The 19,007-nt window shown below is 36.5% G+C and overlaps 1 pseudogene; it reads left to right on the top strand.

Moving 5' to 3' along the window:
* Nucleotides 1-17,722: 17,722 nt before the first annotated feature.
* On the top strand, nucleotides 17,723-18,381 carry LOC116861996 (annotated as a pseudogene).
* Nucleotides 18,382-19,007: the final 626 nt, after the last annotated feature.

Raw genomic sequence — 19,007 nt, 5'->3', positions numbered from 1 at the left:
AAAAAGCTTAGGGTAATATAGTTTTCAAGTGATAGATTTAGAATATCTCCCAGGTCTTAATTCAAGCTATGGTTGTAATTCACCATGTTCTTATACTAATACTCTTGTTATACAATGTTCTGTTTGAAAGTCAGCTGTCCTTGATTAATTTTGCTACCTGTGGCTGTAATGGAGGGGAATTAACTTGCTGTCAAAAGCAGTGAAACTGGAACTTCCTATCAGTGAGTTCAAAAATATTGTTATTCTAAATGGTGAGAGACTTGACTTCAGGTGACATGATTTCCGTGGATAATTGGGAAACTCTGGCTGTGTTAATTTAAAAAAAAGAGAGAGAATAAATTTTAAAAATAAATAAATAAATAAATAAATAAATAACATAAACAGTGAAACAAGAAACAGTATTGTTAAATAAAGACTTGATTAACTACTATTTTAAATCCATAATCTTGGTAAAGAAACTGGTGGTTTTAAATGGTATTTGAAAGCCTTTACAGAGTTATGATTTATTCGTGGTGACTGAAGTAGCATAAATATTTGATATAATTTTAGAAGGCAGTTATTTTTCAAGGGTGTAGTTTTCCTATATTCTATAAAGGTAAAAACATCAATTTTGCTTTCAAGTAAGAATTTTGAAATTTCATTCGTATGTAGGACCACTGTCCAATACTCAGTAGTTCCTCTAAATCTTTTTAACCTTTATTTTAGTTTTTTTTTTTAAAGAGATCATGTGGAAGCTAGAACTGTATTTGTCTAAAAAAATAAATCATTACCATTTATATACCAGCTCACACTTTCTTTTTATTGAAATATCAATAAAGTATTGGTATTTTGTATTTTCAGGAAACTTTCATTCTAAATTCAATGTTTTATTCTAAATTAAAGGAAAGGGAAATTATTAGTACAATCTCACTCAATTTCCTAGAATCTACTCTTCCTCCAAGTATAAACTGAATGTCTAGAAATGTAAAATGTTCTTATTTGTACTTGCTTGTTTTCAAAAACTGAAAAATGTATTGTGTATCATAGTTTTGAAAGCCACTGAGTGCTCAAGATTAATGAGTGTTCTGTTGTTTTAAGGGGAAATGTTCTATCTATATCTATGATGTCCATCTGGTCCAATGTGTCATTCAATGCTCTTGTTTCTTTATTGACATTCTGCTTGGATGATCTGTCTATTACCGAGAGTGGCATGTTAAGATCCCTTACTACTAATATATTCATATCAATATGACTCTTTTTCTTGACTAACAGTTGTCTTATGTAGTTGGCTGCTCCCATAACAGAGGCGTAAATATTTACAATTGTTAGATCTTCTTGGTGGATACACACTTTAAGAACAATGTAGTGTCCTTCTTTATCTCTGACTACAGCCTTTAGTTTAAAATCTAATTTATCTGATATGAGAATCGCTACCCCAGCTTTCTTTTGAGGCCCATTGGCATGAAAGATTCTTCTCCATCCCTTTAGTCTGGATGTATCCTTAAATTCCAAATGGATCTCTTGTAGACAACATATGAATGGGTCCTATCATTTCATCCAATCTGCGACCCTGTGCTGTTTTATGGGAGTGTTTAGGCCATGAGATTTCACCATGAGATTTTTTATTAAAAGATATGTTTTTATTGACATCCCATTGTTTGTGAAGTCCTTGTTTCTATAGATTGTCTCTGTAGGTTTCTGTTCTATGTCACTCTTGGGTTCTTTCTTTTATACAACCTCCATTAATATTTCTTGTAGTGCCAGATTGGTGGCCACATACTATTTGAAACCTTGCTGGTCTTGGAAGCTCTTTATCTCTCCATCCATTTTGTATGTTAACCTTGCTGGATCAAGTATTCTTGGCTGCATGTTCTCATTTAGTGCCCTGCATATGTCTTGCCAGCCCTTTCTTGCTTGCCAGGTTTCTGTGGACAGATCTGACAAGATGCTGATGGACCTTACTCTGTATGTAAGGAATCTCTTCCCCCTAGCTGCTCTCAAAAGCTCTTGTCTCAAATTATGATTCATCAGTCTTGCTATCAAGTGTCTCGAGGACTTTCTAGATTCATTCTTCTTGGGGGGGGGTGATCTTTCTACCTCTAGGACACGAACGCTGGTTCCATTCCCCAGATTGGGAAAATTTTCATGGAGAATTTGTTTAATTATGTCTTCTAGTCTTCTTTCTTTCTCCTCTCCCTCAGGGATCCCAATAATTCTGACATTGGAACGTTTCATGGTGCCATTTATTTCCCTAATTCTGTTTTCATGGCTTCTAAGCAGTTTGTTTCAGGCCTCCTCCTGATCTTTTTTCTCTATCAGTTTGTCCTCTAGATCACTAATTCTATCTTCTGCCTGGTTACCCTAGCTGTTAGAGTATTTAGATTAGATTATATCTCATTGATAGCATTTTTAACTTCTTCCCAGGTGGCTTTCACTTCTGCCCTAATCAATTCCATGTTATCACTAATGGTTTTCTCCAAGCTAACTACTGCCTAGATAATTGTTACCCTGAATTCCCTTTCCTACATACTGATTATGTCCATATCCAGTAGCTCTGATGGAGAGGGCACAGTCTCTGAACTTTTCCTCTGTTGGGTGTTCCTCCTCCTACTCATTTTAGTGAGAGGTGGTTGAAGGGATGTGTAGCTGAATATATCAACCATGATCCAGGCAAGGTACACCCTGGAACGCTTCTGAGCAACTGGAAGTCACCACCAAAAAGAAAGAAAAAAGAAATAAAAAGAGAGAAAGAGAGAGGCAGAAAAAAAAAAGAGAAAACCCAGCCAGAATGGGCCACAAAGGTAAAAACGGACAAACAAAAAGACCAACAAAAAGACCACATACTCTGTCACAAATCAAGGCGCAACCAATATGAAAAGACTGAGATTATTCCCTGCATATTCTCAGACCCCAAAGCGTTGAAACTGGAACTCAACCACAAGAAAAGTTTGGATGGAATTGAAATACTTGGAAGCTAAACACCACCCTCCTTAAGAATGTTTGGATTAACTGGGAAATCAAAGAAGAACTTAAACAACTCATGGAAACCAATGAGAATGAAGGCTCTTCTGTCCAAAACCTATGGGATACAGCAAAGGCAGTCCTAAGGTGGAAATACATAGCCATCCAAGCCCCCCTCAAAAAAAAAAAAAAAGAAAGAAAAAGATAAAGAAAAACCAGAATACATCAGTTCTCTTTACACCTTAAAGAACTGGAGAATCAACAACAAATTAAGCCAACCCCACATACAAGAAGGGAAATAATCAAGATTAGAGCAGAAATCAATGATATAGGAACTAGGGATACAGTAGAACACATCAAAGAAACTAGAAGCTGGGTTTTTGAAAGAATCAATAAGATCAATAAACCATTGGCCAAACTAATCCAAAAGAGAGAGGACTCAACTTAATAAAATTATGAATGAAAGGAAGAGATCATGACTAACAGCAATGAAATAGAAACAATCATCAGAAATTATCATCAACAGTAATACGCCAATAAGTTAAGCAATGTAGAAGAAATGGATGCATTCCTGGAAACCTATAAACCTCCAAAATTGAATCAGGAAGAAGTTGACAACCTGGATAGACCAATATCTAGTAATGAGATTGAAGGAGTGATCAAAAACCTCCCAAAAAACAAGAGCCCAGGACCTGATGGATTCCCTGAAGAATTTTACCAAACATTCAAAGAAGAAAGACCTATTCTCCTAAAGCTGTTTTAAAAGATAGAAACAGAAGGAAAGCTTCCAGACTCTCTTTATGAAGCCAGCATTACCCTAATCCCCAAACCAGGCAAAGACCCCACCAAAAAGGAGAATTTCAGACCAATATCCCTGATGAGTATGGATGCCAAGATTCTCAACAAGATCCTAGCTAAAAGTATCCAATAATACATTAAAAAGATAATCCACCATGACCAGGTGGGAATTATCCATGGGATGAAAGGGTGTTTCAATATTTGCAAATCAATCAATGCAATAGAACAAATCAATAAGAGAAGAGAGAAGAACCACATGGTCCTCTCAACTGATGCAGAAAAAGCATTTGACAAAATAGAGCATCAGTTCCTGATTAACAATTCAAAGTATAGGGATAGAGTGAACATCCTTCAATTTCATAAACTCTATCTATGAAAAACCCACAGCAAATATCATTCTCAATGGGGAAACCTGACAGCCTTCCCTTTGAGATCAGAAACAGGACAAGGATGTCCACTCTTGCCACTGTTGTTCAACATAGTACTAGAAATCCTAGCAATAGTAATGAGACAACAAAAAGAAATAAAAAGTATTCAAATGGGTCAAGAAGTCAAACTCTCTCTCTTCACAGATGACATGACACTTTCTATGGAAAACCCAAAAGATCCCATCCCCAATCTACTAGAACTCATACAAAAATTCAGTAAGGTGGCAGGATACAAAATCAATGTACAGAAATCAGTTGCTTTCTTATACAATAACAATGAAAAAATAGAAAGGGAAATTAGAGAATCGATTCCATTTACTATAGCACCAAGAACCATAAGATACCTGGGAATAAACCAAACCAAAGAGATAAAGGATCTGTACTCAAAGAACTACAGAACACTCATGAAAGAAATTGAAGAAGACACAAAAAGATGGAAGAGAATTCCATGCTCATGGATTGGAAGAATAAACATTGTTAAAATGTCTATACTGCCTATAGTCGTCTATACTTTCAATGCCATCCTGATCAAAACTCCACTGGCATTTTTCAAAGAGCTGGAACAAACAATCCTAAAATTCGTATGGAACCAAAAGAGACCACGAATTGCTAAGGAAATGTTGAAAAAGAAAAACAAAACTGGGGGCATCAAGTTGCCTAATCTCAGGCTTTACTACAAAGCTGTGATCACCAAGATAGCATGGTACTGGCACAAAAACAGACACATAGACCAGTGGAACAGAGTAGAGAGTCCAGATATGGACGCTCAACTCTATGATCAAATATTCTTCGACAAAGCGGGGAACAATATACAGTGGGAAAAAGATGGTCTCTTCAATAAATGGTGCTGGGAAAATTGGACAGCTATGTGTAGAAGAATGAAACTCAATCATTCTCTTACACCATACACATAGAGAAAATCGAAATGCATAAGAGAACTCAATGTGAGGCAGGAATCTATCAAAATCCTAGAGGAGAACACCTCTTTGACATGGGCCACAGCAACTTCTTTCAAGATATGTCTCCAAAGGCAAAGGAAACAAAAGCGAAAATGAACTTTTGGGACTTCATCAAGACCAAAAGCTTCTGTGCAGCACAGGAAACAGTCAACAAAACAAAGAGGCAACCCATGGAATGGGAGAAGATATTTGCAAATGACACTACAGACAAAGGGCTGATATCCAAGATCTATAAAGAACTCCTCAAACTCATCACACACAAAACAGATAATCACACCAACAAATGGGCATAAAACATGAACAGACACATCTCCAAAGAAGACATATAAATGGCTAACAGACACATGAAAAATATTCATCATCATTAGCCATCAGGGAGATTCAAATCAAAACCACATTGAGATACCACCTTACACCAGTTAGAATGGCCAAAATTAACAAGTCACTAAACAACAAGTGTTGGGGAGAATGTGGAGAAAGAGAAACCCTCTTACACGGTTGGTGGGAATGCAAGTTGGTGCAGCCACTTTGGAAACCAGTGTGGAGATTCCTTAAGAAATTAAAAATAGAGCTTCCCTATGACCCTGCCATTGTACTACTGGGTATTTACTCCAAAGATAGACATGTAGTGAGAAGAGGGGCCATCTGTACCCTTCCTTTATACCCACTGCATAGCAGCAATGGCCACAGTCACCAAATTGTGGAAAGAACCAAGATTCCCTTCAAAGGATGAATAGATAAAGAAGATATGGTTCATATATACAATGGAGTATTATGCCTCCATCAGAAGGGATGAATACCTGACTTTTATATCAACATAGATGGGACTGGAAAAGATTATGCTGAGTGAAATATGTCAAGCAGAGAGAGTCAAGTATCATATGGTTTCACTTGTGAAGCATAAGGAATAACACGGAGGACATGGGGAGATGGAGAGGAGAAGTTGGCTGGGAAAATCAGAGGGGGAGATGAACCATGAGAGACTGTGGACTCTTAGAAACAAACTGAGGATTAGGGTTTTTTGGGGGGTGGGGGTGGGATGAGCCTGGCAGTGGGTATTGTGGAGGGCATGTATTGCATGGAGCACTGGGTGTGGTGTATAAACAATGAATTTTAGAACACTGAAAAAAAATAAAAATAATTTTTTAAAAAGCCACTGAGTGAGGGAGGCTGGTCTTTCATTCACACAAGGTTGTTTCTCACAACTTTGGACACTGGATAAAGTATTATCCATCATTCCTCTGCTTTGCCAATTCTGTCCCCAGCAGCAGAGGTGGCCATTTCAGTGAGAGGCTGCCATTATTTGTTAGTGACATAACTTTCTTATTGTTTATTTTTTAATCTATGTTATTATGGACTGATCACTCCCACCCCCAAATTCATAGATGAAGTCTAAACCTACTGTGACTGTATTCTGAGATAAGGACTTCAGAAGGTAATGAAGGTTGAATGAGGTCATAAGGGTCAGCTCAAAAATAACAGAACTGGTACCCTTATAAGAAGAGGGAGAGACATAAGAGAACAGCACTCTCTCATCAAGCACAGAAGAAAGGTCATAGGAAGACACAAAAGAAGGCAGTTCTCTGAAAATCAGTAAGAGACCTCATCTATAACCAAACCTATAGATTCCTTGATTTTGAACTTCTAATTTCTAGAAGTATGAGAAAATATGTTCCTGCTATTTAAGCCATGCAGCCTGTGGTATTTTGTTATGGCAGCCAGAGCACAGCAATACATAAATACATACATATATATATCCACATTTTTTTAACTTTTGTTACTTGTAAATTAAGGTTTTTATTTTTCTCTTTATGCTATCCTATCTCAAAAGTGCTGCTTTTTGCTGCCTGGTAGCATCTTTAACATTACCTCCCACGGAGATAAAATATCCAAACTAATAAAATTAGAAATGACTCTAAATACTAAGAACTGTATTGGAGTAAGAACAGAATAACTATCCATCAAAAAGTAGACTTATGTGATCTCTATGAAAATCCCAATGCATTTTTTATAGAAATAAAAACAGCTATCATAAAATTCATATGGAATCTCAAGAGAACAAGGATAGCCAAGACAATCTTGAAAAAGAAAGAACTTTGAGTTCTGACATTTCCTGATTTTGAAACTTATCATAAAACAACAGTACTAAAAATAAGGTAGTGCTGAAATACAGACAGACCTATAGGTCAATGGTAAGAACAGAGAATCCAGTAATAAGCTCTAATCTAAATGGTCAAATGATATTTGGCAAAGGTGCCAAGATCATTCAATGGGGAAAGGAAAGTCTTTTTAACAAACGGTATTAGGGAAATTGCAACTTCACGAGCAACACAGTGAACTGCACACTTACTTTACACCATATACAAAATTTCACTCAAAATGAGTCAAAAACTTAAATGAAAGAGGTACAACTATGTAACTTTTAGAAGAAAACAGGGGAAAGTTGTTATTATGTAGGACGAGGAGATGAATTCTTTGATATGACAGGAAAAGCACAGGCATCAAAAATTAACACAGAAAAAGTGAGTACATCAAAATTGAAAACTTTTGTGCATAAAGGACACAAGAGAGTGAAAGGCAGCCTACAGAAGGATAGAAAATATTTTCATATCATATATTTGATAAAGGTTTAATATCCAGACTACACAAAAAAACTCCTTCAATTCAACAACAAAACAATCCAATTTAAAAAATGGTCATGGATGCCTGGGTTGTTCAGTGGGTTAAGTGTCTGCCTTCAGCTCAGGTCATGATCCCAGAGTCCTGGGATCAAGTCCTACATCAGGCTCCTAGCTCAGCAGGGAGACTGCTTCTCCTTCTAACTGTTGCTCCTCCTGCTTCTGCTCATTTTTTCTCTTTCTGACAAATAAATAAATAAAATCTTTGAAAAATCTTTGAAAAATAAATAAGTAAAATAAAAACCAAAAATGGGCAAAGGACTTGAATAAACATTTTTTTCAATAAGATACAGAAATGGCCTATAAGTTAATGAAAAGATGTTCAGCATTAGGAAAATGGAAGTCAAACCCACAATGAGATGGGTTTGACTCAAATCCACTATGATGGCTGCTATCAAAAAAAGAAATAACAATTGTTGTGAAGGATGTGGAGAAAAGAATCCTTATGCACTATTGTTAGATGTATAACAAAAAGGTGTAGTTACTATGAAAAACTGTATGGAGTTTCCTCAAAAAATAAACACAAAATTTCCATATGATCTAGGAATTTCACTTTTGGTTTTATACCTATTACTAACAGAATTATGTCCCTCCAAATTCCTAGGTCCTAGTAACTCAGAAAGTGATTGTATCTGGATATAGTCTTTAAAGAGGGAATTAAATTTAAATGAGTTTGGCCCTAACTTAATATGACTGGTGTTTTTATAAGAAAAGAAAGTTAGGATACAGATTTACCTAGAAGACAGACAATACAGGGAGAAAATGGCCATTTGCAGGATAAGAAGAAGAGACTGAGGAGAAATCAAATCTATGGTCTAAAATTATTATGATCTCCCAATATTTAAATGTTAGAATTTTAATGCCCAATGTGGTGGTGTTAGGAGGTGAGGCCTTTGGCAGGTAAATAGGTTGAGGGTAGAATATTCATGAATAGGATTAGTGCTTTTATAAGAAAGATCCAACAGAGCTCCCCAGCCCCTTCTACCATGGAAGGACACAATGAGAAGTCTGCATCTTGTAAGAGAGCACTCACCCAACCATGCCTCCGAAACTGTGAGAAATGCATTTCTGTTGTTTATAGGCTATCCAGTAAGTGGATTTTTGTTACTGTAACTCGAAGGGACCAAGACACAAATCTGAAACATTATTTATAATAACCAAAAAAGGTAAAGCAATCCAAATATCTATTTACAGGTGAATAGAGAACTAAAAGTAGAATACTATTCAGCCTTTAAAAAGGTAGGAAATTCTGACACCTGCTACATATGTAAACCCTAATGATACTATGCTTAGTGAAATAAGAGTCACTAGAAAACAAAAACAAAAACAAAAAGCCCAATACTTCATGATTCTACTTATAAGAGGTACCTAGAGTAGTTAAATTCAAAAAGACAGAAAGTAGAATGCTGATTGATGGGCTGCAGTGAGGGGAAAATGACAGGTTCTTCAATGGGTATGGAACTTCTGTTTTGCAAGATGGAAAGAACTCTGGAGATTGGTGGCACAATGTGAATGCACTTAACACTACAGAACTGCAAACCTAAAAATGGTTAAGATAGTAAACTTTATGTTATATGGGTTCTATTGCAACATAAAAAAAGGTTAATGCAATGTGATGACCCTATGTAGCTGTTAGCAGTTGTTGTTGTCTTGAACATCAATATGAACACTGATTTGAGTATAGTGTTAGATATATAAAAATATTTGCCAGAGAAAGTACATGATACTTATTTAAATTTAAATTCAGATAAAAATGGATAATTGTTAGTATACATGAATCCCAAGAATTGCATGGCACATGCTTATACTAAACATAATATTTGTCCTTTATCTGAGAAGTATATATAACTGTGTACTCTGTGTTTTTATTTGCTATATATGGAGATTCTAATACAAATGCACATGTTCATGATGCCTTGCCATAAAAATGCATGCTATTCTATGTAAAAGAAATGTAGTATCTAATATTTGAGTATTTAGAATTGTAAAGTAAGCATACATCTGAGATGTCCAGTGACATTCTGAGTACCCTAGGTGGCCCTGATTAATAATAGATATTTACTATTCATTATATTCCTATAAATAATAATTCTAACCTCTAGTCTTTCTAGACAGCCACTCTCCTATGGCATGTGAAATATTTCTACATTTAAACCTACTTGCCTCATTTTGAAATATGATTTTTTTTGGTAGAGGTAATAACTTAAAGTATGTCCTGAGATAAAAAGTATTTCCTGAGATGTAAAGTAATTGCTTTACACATGTACATAAACACACACATACACAGATGCATTTCTGTGACCAAATAAATCTATTAAATGGTGAGTCAAATCACTTAAACTTTGCACCTTAAAGAATGGAGAATCAACCACAAATTAAGCCAACCCCGTACACAAGATGGGAAATAATCAAGATTAGAGCAGAGATCAATGAGATAGAAACTAGAGATAGAGTAGAACGCATCAACGAAACTAGAAGCTGGTTTGTTGAAAGAATCAATAAGATCGATAAACCTTTGGCCAAACTAATCCAAAAGAAAAGAGAGAAGACCCAAATTAATAAAATTATAAATGAAAAGGGAGAGATCGTGACTAACACCAAGGAAATAGAAACAATCAGCAGAAATTATCAATAGTTATATGCCAATAACTTAAGCAACCTAGATGAAATGGATGCATTCCTGGAAACCTTTAAACTTCCAAAACTGAATCAGGAAGAAATTGACAACCTGAATAGACCAATATCTAGTAAGGAAACTGAAGGAGCAATCAAAAACCTCCCAAAAAACAAGAGCACTGGACCTGACATGTTCCCTGGGGAATCCTAACAAATTTTCAAAGAAGGAATAATATCCATTCTCCTGAAGCTGTTTCAAAAAATTGAAACAGAAGGAAAACTTCCAGACTCTTCTTATGAAGCCAGCATTACCTTGATCCCCAAACCAGGCAAAGACCCCATGAAAAAGGAGAATTTCAGACCGATGTCCCTGATGAACATGGATGCCAAGATTCTCAACAAGATCCTCACTAATAGGATCCAACAGTACATTAAAAAGATTATCCACATGACCAGGTGGGATTTATCCATGGGCTGCAAGGGTGGTTCAACATTTGCAAATCAATCAATGGGATAGAACAAATCAATGAGAGAAGAACCACATGGTCCTCTCAATTGATGTAGAAAAAGCATTTGACATGATAAACTTTGGAAAATTATCTACTGATTCTTAATCACTATCATCCTAACTCAGATTAGTCAATCAAACAAAGCAGACATTTACAAATAAAGGACAGCAAAAAACACATGACATTTATGATCAGAATGTCTGTGTTTGAATATAGGCTTTGCCATTTTTTGGTGTGGCTCTTGGACAAGTCATATAGCCTCTTCAGTAACAGTGATGATAATAAAAATACCTTTTTGGGAGCACTGTAAACATTGAAACTGTGTATAAAAAATATTTATCAACCTATCTCATGATAGGAAAACATGTAGAAGGGCATTAGGACATGACTAATTTGAGAGGAATAAAGAAAGGTGGGCTTGACAGGAGGCTGAAGTGATACCAATGGAGGGTGGGAAGAAGTAGAAAGAAGGTTCTCAGGAAGCAAAGAGGAGAAATAGATATTAAAAGGCAGAAATGCATGGAAGGGATGATGAAGACAAATCATGGACTTTCTATATATTTCTTGGTCTTTCTCACTTTTGACAAAACAAGTTAATAGAGAAAGAGAATCAGTTATTAGGAATAAAGGAATTGAGGGGCACTTGGATAGCTCAGTCTGATAAGCATCATACTCTGAATACCTTGTCAAAATAATAAAGTTAATACAACAATTGTGGTAGAGGCATTCAATGAGAAAAGACTAGCAAATTTCATATTCAGTGCTGAAACAGTAATGCATAGATCTAGGAAGAATTAAAAAGGGATCCCTGTCTGTCTTACACTATTTACAAAAATTAACACCAGTTGAATTAAAATACTGGTTGTTTTCTGGCAATAGTGCAAGAAAATCTAGATAGTTCATGTACAATGTTAGACACCTAGAGTATCTAGAAATTCAGAATTTATTAAATGAAATTAAAATCATCTGTATGCAAAAAAAAGATATACCAAGAAAGACAGATATGATATATCTGGAAAAAATGAAAATGCAAATAGCAGGCCATGAGTTCATTTCAGTAATAAAGAAAAAGTTCTTACAAATTGTCAGGAAAAAAGGCAAAACACAGAGTCTAAAAATGAGCAAAGATATGAATACACAATATACCAAGTTCAAATCCAAATAACTAACACCCTTGGGAATAAGGAAACTGACTAATTACTAGGGAAATAGAAATCAATATAATGATTTAACCAGAAAGAAAGTTTAATGCTCCAGATTTCATGTTGATATGAACATGAGGTGAAAGGGTAGGCTTAGATTGCTGGCTGAAATGTAACGTGATTAACCGAGTTCAGCCTTCTATTATAAAAAGCCTCAGTATTATTAATCTGTAAAATGAGAATATGAAATATCTACTAAGAAAAGATACCTATTCCTTTCCTAGAAAGCTATTCTGTAGAAACAAATGTACCAATTTGTAAGAACTTATATATAAAGATAACTTTTTTTTAAAAGATTTTAATTTTATTTATTTATTTGACAGAGAGAGAGAGAGCATAAATACGCAGAGCTGCAGGCAGAAGGAGAGGGAGAAGCAGGCTCTGTACTTAGTGGGGAGCCCAAAGTGGGGCTTGATCCCAGGACCCTGGGATCATGACCTGAGCCCAAGGCAGCTGTTTAACCAACTGAGCCACCCAGGTGCCTCTAAAGATAACTTTTATAGAGTTGTTCAAGGTAATGAAAAACAGAAATAAAAACAGGAACAAAGAAACCCAACTCTGTATACATGTGAATGAGGACATACACTGATACATATCAACATAGCTTTACGTAGTCCATAAAAGGAGAAAAGTACATATGAACACACACTGAGTTTTTAGTATTGACTTACCTAAGGGAGAGGGGGAGAGAGTGTTGTAATCAGGAAAAGGAAAGGGAGGAATAATAAAAGATGTCTTTGCTAAAACAACATGTGCCATTCCACTTACAAGGAAAAAAAATACGGTAAAATATACCCCTCTTTATAGCAGTGTGAATTAAGGTTTTTTTGTTTTGTTTTGTTTTGTTTTTATCTCTTTTGGGTCGAGTGGAAGGATAAGAGATCAGTATTTAGAGAATTCCTATTTATGATGTGATAATGAGCTTAAAATCAAATTAATGAAGGCACATTGTAAATTATTTGATAAAAGAAATACAACTGCAAACACAAGCAGTGAGCTAGAAATTTTTTTTCAAAGCTCATTAAAAATAAGTCCAACTATATAGAATAAAATAAATGAAATAATGGTTTTGGAAATTAAGTTAGCCATTTATATCTCTAAATAATGGAGCCTTTCCTTTATTTGAAATAGGATGAAAACCAGGAAACTTTCTAGTCAATAATTAGCCAATTGATAGTGAACTAGAAATCTGTTCATTTAAATTAGGCTGTAATAAGTCTTAAAAGAAAACAAAATTTTAAGTAAAATTTCTTTTAAAGTTAAACTGTCTTTTGTGGGTTGTTTGTTTTGTTTAAATCTTGGTAGTTTGCTTCACTTTGTTTAAACTGCTGGAAGCAGATCCTTTTTTTTTTAAGATTTTATTTATTTATTTATTTATTTATTTATTTGACAGACAGAGATCACAAGTAGGCAGAGAGGCAGGCAGAGAGAGAGAGGAGGAAGCAGTCTCCCTGCTGAGCAGAGAGTCTGATGCGGGGCTCGATCCCAGGACCCTGGTATCATGACCTGAGCGGAAGGCAGAGGCTTTAACCCACTGAGCCACCCAGGTGCACCGAAGTGGATCCTTTTTATGTCCATGTTTAAGGAAGTGCTGAAGGTCAGATCATTCAAAGCCAACCCCATCAGGCATCCTACCAAGATAATCTCTAAGGAGGTCAGAGGTGGGATTGACACAGAGAAGTGGCAGATTTTTCTAGTTCAGTTCAAGGGATTTCTCACTGTCCTCATAAGGGACCTCTTTTCAATGGAAAGATAAAGGGTTGCCAGGAGAAGACAATGGAAATCCCTCCATTTTATGTAGATTTATTTTTTCATGAGGTAAAAGTAACAAAACATTTATATTCTTAATAGAGGTTATAGTATTTTGCTGAAGGCAAATTAATTATTTGGGGTTTACTAGTGCTCAACTGAATTGTGCCTTAATTCATAAACTGAAGTCTTAAGGCCCATAGTGACATACTGGACTTGGAGTCAGGGCCGGTGACAATGTACTAAAGGTTAAATAAAACCATAAGAGTGGGGATCCTAATTCAGTGGGGATGGTGTCCTTTTAAGAAGAGGAGAGATACCTATGCTTGTAAGCATTTGGAGAGAAGGTGGCCATGTGCAAACCAGCAAGCGAGCTCCCACTAGAAACTAAATGCTGCTGGCACCTTGATCTTGAACTTGCACTCCTAAGAACTGTGAGAAAATAAACTTCTCTTGTTTAAGCTGCCCAGTCTATGGTATATTGTTACAGCAACCTGAGCAGACGAAAACAACTAACTAGTAAAACAATGCACTTGTGTGTTTTCAATTTCATTTGTGGTTGCCTTGTTTCTTTTGATCTCTGACAAAGGTGATGAATATTCATTTTGAGTCAACAGTTTCATTATAATCATATTTTTTTACTTAACCAGAGTGCACTTAGTATTAAATTCATAGTGTATGAAAGCACCCAGAATTTTATATTTCAATTTATGTTCACATATTTAGTGAGTATTTGGAAAGTAAGGATTTGGCATTTTCTGTTTTTTATACTTCAAAATCATATTTTTATAATTTTTCCAATGTGGAATTTGAGATGATGATGGACAAAGCTTACCTGATACAAAGTTCAGCTCCTTCTTTATGCTTAAAGATAGATGTTTTAGAGTGAGTGTCTGAGCTTCAGTATTTCAGACTTAGAAGTAGAAAGAGTTTATTCAATGTCAACAGCAAGATTTCTATTATACAAATGAAAGCACTGATTGACTCAAGGGAATTTAAATGACTTACCCTCAATGATAAATTTTGTCAGTAGTGAGAAAGAGAAAAATTTGTGGACATAGTGGCAGTGAAAACTGAAACACAAACCACAACTTAAAAGTATATCCTGAATCATAAAATAGATAGAAGGTGCCAGAGAAATCATGTTTATCACCCTTTATCTAAACTCATTCTTTTAACACCAGTTTATTTAGACCTGTGTGATATAGATAAGACTACCCACAAGCTGATCAGCAGTGATTCTACATGGGCTCACAAATCCTAAAGACAGAGACCTCCAACAGTTCCAGCAACGCTTGCATTGACACCATCTGACCAAAGCTTCCCAAGATCATCCCTTGACTCCAGCACCCAAAACTCCAGAAGTTCTCTTTCCCTGACTTCATTCTCTTTCTTTTGCGGTACCCTACAAATTCCCATGTTGTGTGGACTCTTTTGCTGCATCAAGTCATAACTTTTGACCACAAGTGTGTACCTGGTGGTCTTTGGTCGATGGCAATTAAAGTTCGTCAAGCCAATAGTAAGAAATCATAGAATTCTTTGGATTCTATTTCAGAAAGACTCCCACTTCCCCCCTTTCATTTTATCCTGGCGAAAGTCCACTCCATTTTTCAATTGGATTTCTGGTTCAAAGAAATCCTATCTTTTCATTTAGGCCTTTATTTATTTCCCATTTTGAAGATTACAATGGAAAAACATCTGAAAGATTATCAGTTTTTGAATTCAGCAACAATGGCAAAAATTTTATAGAATCAAAATATTCTAGAAAAGCTACCTTAAATTCTTGACTAAAAATAATATGTATTGTTTGGTATAGGCACATTTATTTAATAGAGTAAATTCATATCTGATATAACTATGTATCATAATATAATGAACAAAATTACATATTGAAAATATGGATAATATTCATATTAAGGTTAGATAGGGGAATTTAAATTATTATTAATTCTTTTTCTGTTTTTCATAAACTTCCAAAGATGTATTCTTATTAACTAAAATTCACAAATGATATAACTACATTGTAACACTGACAATCCAGAGCCTACTGATATATTTCAATATATTTGTTTCATTTGAAATAATAACAGTTCTCAGACAATATACACTAATTTTATTGAAAGGTCATGCTAAGAGAAAAGGTGAAAGATCTCTAAAAGTTACAATGCTGGATGAGTCCAGTCACTATTAGCAAGTAACCAACTAACTTGCTTTTAAGAACTCCAAATATGTATTTTCAAATTATCTTGAAATCACATAAAATTAGAAATGATTAAAACAAAAGTGCATAATAAAAATTAGAATTGCTTAAAATAAGTGCATATTAATTACATATGTGGAAACATCAGATTTTTCCAAAGGTAAATATCAGAAGAGAACTTTAGTATATACTTTAGAGAACTTTAATATATTATCCAATGAAAATATTAAGATATATAGTGGAATACCATCTGATGCTTGATTCTGGAAACAGTTTTTGAATTTGCCTATTTCAGATATTTGCAGTATTATCTTGGGCAAGTCACTTGAACTCTCGGAGATGGTGTTTTATCAGATTAAGAGATGCTCTGTCTGCCTATCAGGTTTATTGTGGAGTTCAACAGGAAAGATGTAGACATAGAAGGCTTTATAAGCTATATAAAGAACCTACATATATACTCAGGGAAAATGAGAGGTTCTAAAATAACATAGCAAAGTAAGTGATACATTTTTAAGAGTGAAAATATCCCATGATAGAATTGTCTTTTTCACAAAAATAATTTTTTTGGTCATATGTTCACTTTAATGCCAGATTACATATTGCTTAGCAAAATATAACGAAAAACACATTTCTACCACAGGGAAGCTTAATGACCTTAATATAATCACTTAGCTTCTCTGAGCCTTAGTTTTCTCATTCGCAAGTTTGAGATAAAGAAGAAAAGAGCAGAAAATTGCAATCAGATGAGGTTACTGGTCATAGTGACTGAAATGGCAAAACAGTGCCTGATCCCTTCTACTTTGTCTTCAGCTGGCTGGTTTATCAGTATTTCCCTATTCAGTTTCTGTGGCTTCCCTCTTCTCCCTATGAATCATCCCCCCCCCACCCCACTCTCCACATTAAGGCTAGAACACAAAACAAAACAGAACAAAACAAAAATCAAGTTACTTCTCAGGACTCTAGGCAAATTCTCATCACTCTTTCAATAGAGTTCAGTCTGGGCAAACTTATATTCCCATATAAGAGGTTCTGTTCTACCTAATAAAGAATCTGCAGCAGCTTTTCCTTGCTATGTAAGCAAATTAAAGGTAGAAAAACAGAGAACATAAAGAGATGGCTTAACTTTAAAATATATATATATATAATCTTCCCTAAATTTTTAATACATGCCTGCTCACCAATTGTTTTTGTTTGCTACTGGTCAGATTACGAGATGCTACAACTATAGGCGCGCGAGCCAGGGGGTGGGCGAGGGAATAGCGTCTTCAGCAGCATCTATCGCAGCCGCGTTTGCCCGAAGCTCAGAGGCCAACAGAGAGACCTATCTCCCGGACCGGCGGACGTGGGCTCTCGCCTTGGGCTCGGAGCCAGCTTCGGCGAGGCTGGGGGCTTGCAGTGCACGGCTTCTCTGCCAGCTCACAGCCACCCCGGCTTCGGTGGCCTGGACGCGCAGGGGGCTGGAGGTGGGGGAGCTGCTCTCCACCGGTGTGTCCCCGCGCGGCTCTCGGCCCTGGCCGCCGCGGCGCCGCCCAGAGCTACATCCAAGATCCCCTGCTTCCCTCCAGGCTACTCTGAGCAAGGATGCTCCCGAGCTCCAAACTCAGGCCGCCCAAGGAAAGTGTCTTCATAAACCCAGAGGATGGATGTCCGGGAAGCACTACAACTGTCTTGAAGTCAGTTGTTGCATCAAATACTTCATATTTGGCTTCAATGTCATATTTTGGTTCTTGGGTATAGCATTTCTTGGAATTGGACTGTGGGCGTGGAATGAAAAAGGAGTTCTGTCTAATATCTCGTCCACCACCGATCTTGGAGGCTTTGACCCAGTCTGGCTCTTCCTCCTGGTGGGAGGAGTGATGTTCATTTTGGGATTTGCAGGGTGCATTGGAGCGATACGGGAAAGCACTTTCCTGTTGAAGTTCTGGCAGTGCTGTGAGGCTTTTGGAGCTGATGATTGGAACCTAAATATTTGCTTCAATTGCACAGATTCCTACGCAAGTCCTGAGCGATGTGGCATGCCATTCTCCAGCTACACCAAAGACCCTGCAGAAGATGTCATCAACACTCAGTGTGGCTGTGATGCCAGGCAAAAAACATAAGTTGACCAGCAGATTGTAATCTACACAAAAGGCTGTGTGCTCCAGTTTGAGAAGTGATTGCAGGACAATTTAACCATGGTGACTGGTATTTTCATAGACATTGCATTGCTACAGATTTTTGGGATCTGCCTGGCTCAGAATTTGGTTAGTGATATCAAAGCTGTCAGGGCCAGCTGGTAGAGCCCTGCCTCACTGCTGTATGACACTGGACGGACCCAGTGTCCCAGCCATATCCACACCGCAATCCCACGGGTTGGAACTGCTGAGAACTTGGATTTGGGCAGTTACAACTGGGAAATGCTTCTCACTGATGAAATTAAAAAGACAACCAGTATGAAAGTCATTGCGCCATGCATCTCTGCTCTATCCACGAATTTATAGATGGTTGGATACTTACCAAAAACAAAACAAAACAAAACAAACAAACAAAAAAAACCGGAGGGTGAGGGTCCCAGCTGTACTTGAATTTGTGGAACACACAGTCTTGTTCATTCCTTCAGTGATCAGAGGGCTGGGACAGGCGGTTTTTGCTCTTCGTCAGACCTGGAAGGGACTTTCTGGTCCATGGCCTAAAGAAGTGCATCTTTTCTAAAACTCAACCCCTAACCTGGGAGGGCTGTGGGGTTTTTTGTTTTGGTTTGGTTTTTGGTTTTTCAGGGTTTTTTTCAGTTTGTTTGTTTTGTTTTTTGGCATCCCAAAAACTATCATACCAAGAAGAAAGCAGCTGGTCTTTGGTTCGGATGTGATCACATTCAACAAGTCACGTGGGTGGGCACACCTGGTCCCTCCTGGAGTGTCTCTTTTAAGGGGACTTATGTGTTTCATGTGT

This window comes from Lontra canadensis, unplaced genomic scaffold (genome assembly GCF_010015895.1).
Source record: "Lontra canadensis isolate GAN:19392208 unplaced genomic scaffold, GSC_riverotter_1.0 scaffold217, whole genome shotgun sequence".
Classification (NCBI taxonomy): domain Eukaryota; kingdom Metazoa; phylum Chordata; class Mammalia; order Carnivora; family Mustelidae; genus Lontra; species Lontra canadensis.
This window is presented reverse-complemented; position numbering and strand designations above follow the sequence as displayed.